We start from the raw sequence: 2078 nt of genomic DNA, 5'->3' as shown, positions 1-2078 counted from the left end.
GGCCTTTTCTCGTTGGAACGGTGAAGGATGAGGGGTGACTTGGTAGAGGTTTATAAGATGATCAGAGGAATAGATAGAGTAGACAGTCAGAGACTTTTTCCCCGGGTACAACAGAGTGTTACAAGGGGACATAAATTTAAGGTGAAGGGTGGAAGGTATAGGGGGGATGTCAGGGGTAGGTTCTTTACCCAGAGAGTGGTGGGGGCATGGAATGCGCTGCCTGTGGGACCTTTAAGCAGCAATTGGATAGGTACATGGATGGAAGCTTAAGCTAGGACAAATGTTCGGCACAACATCGTGGGCCGAAGGGCCTGTTCTGTGCTGTATTGTTCTATATTCTATGTTCTATGCAGAGGATGGTGTATGTGATGGAATGAGCTGTCAGAGGAAGTGGTAGAGGTGGCTACAATTACATTTAAAAGGCATCTGGATTTGTGCATATTTGTACGTGAATAGGAAGGGGTTAGAGGGTCATGGGCCAAATGCTGGGAAATAGAACTAGGTCAGATTGAAATGTCTGGTTGGCGGAGATGAGTTAGATCAAAGGGTTTGTTTCTGTGCTCTTTGACTCTTTGACTCTATTTGTGAAATGTTTGTGCTTTCAGATTTGGGAAGGACTCAATGAATGTCTCCACACAGTCCACGGGCAAGAACCTGGAAGGAGTCAGTCAGGTAGAACCATAAGCAGTTGACATACGGATGAGATTTCTCTAGACTCATTCGTTTTCACGGAGATGAAAGCTGAGGGCACATTTTGATCAGGATTCAGATTAACGGCTTGGGCGTGGCCATTGCAATTAAGCTACCTGTTTTTTTTAATGGAAATCAGATCTGCTCAATTTTTTTTTTCAACACACACATTTATATCTACATTTGGTGGTTTCTCCTCTTTTTAAAAAAACACACACAATGCAGTTTAATGTTCAGTTTGTCCAAAGGTGATCTAAGATTATGATCTTTGTCATAACTCTATACATCAGAGAAGCAAGGAGAAAGGGGAAATTTGATTGAGGTTTATAAGATGATGAACAAACTAAATTGTATGTAAATTATTTTAGCTAAACAAGTTAGGAAGGAGATGGAATCCCACTAACTGGGATTTCGATGTTGTGGCCATTTCAGAGACATGGGTAGAGCAGGGACAGGAATGGTTGTTGCAGGTTCTGGGACTTAGATGTTCACTAAGAACAGAGAATATGGTAAAAGAGGTGGGGGTGTGGCATTGTTAATCAGGACAGTATTATGGCTGCAGAAGGGATGTTTGAGGACTCATCTACTAAGGTAGTATGGACTGAGATTAGAAACAGGAAAGGAGAGGTCACCCTGTTGGGAGTTTTCTATAAGGCTCCAAATTGTTCCAGAGATTAAGGGAAAGGATAGCAAAGATGAATCTCAATAGGAGCGAGAGTGATAGGGTAGTTGTGATGGGGGAATTCAACTTTCCGAATATTGACTGGGAATACTATAGATGAGTCAGTTTTTGTCCAATGTGTGCAGGAGGGTTTCCTGATAAACTATGTAGACAGGCCAACAAGGGGCGAGGCCACATTGGATTTGGTAATAGGTAATGGACCCGGCCATATGTTAGATTTGGAAGTAGGTGAGCACTTTGGTGATAGTGACCACAATTCAGTTATGTTTACCTTAGAGATGGAAAGGGATAGGTATATACAGCAGGGCAAGAGTAATAGCTGGGGAAAGGCAATTATGATGCAATTAGGCAAGGTTTAGGATGCATAGGATGGGGAAAGAAACTGCAGGGGCTGAGCACAATTGAAATGTGGCGCTTGGGGATCCAAGATGGCGGTGGCCCAGCAAGTCTGAGTCTATACTGCTCTTCCCAAGACTTGGGTAAAGTGGGTCACCCACCCCCACCACACTCACCAAATCATTCATAATTGTTTAATTTAATTAGTTGCTTAGTATTACATTTAAACAGTCTAATATTTAGTAAAAATGACCAAAGGGAAGGGACCCCACAGCTCTCAGCAAGCAGGAACCCCTCCCCCACCCTCTCCAGCTGCAGCTGAGGCGTCCACAGCCGCCCCGGGGGACTTACCTACAGTGACAAGCCTTGT

The sequence above is a fragment of the Chiloscyllium plagiosum genome, chromosome 11 (genome assembly GCF_004010195.1).
Source record: "Chiloscyllium plagiosum isolate BGI_BamShark_2017 chromosome 11, ASM401019v2, whole genome shotgun sequence".
Classification (NCBI taxonomy): domain Eukaryota; kingdom Metazoa; phylum Chordata; class Chondrichthyes; order Orectolobiformes; family Hemiscylliidae; genus Chiloscyllium; species Chiloscyllium plagiosum.
This window is presented reverse-complemented; position numbering follows the sequence as displayed.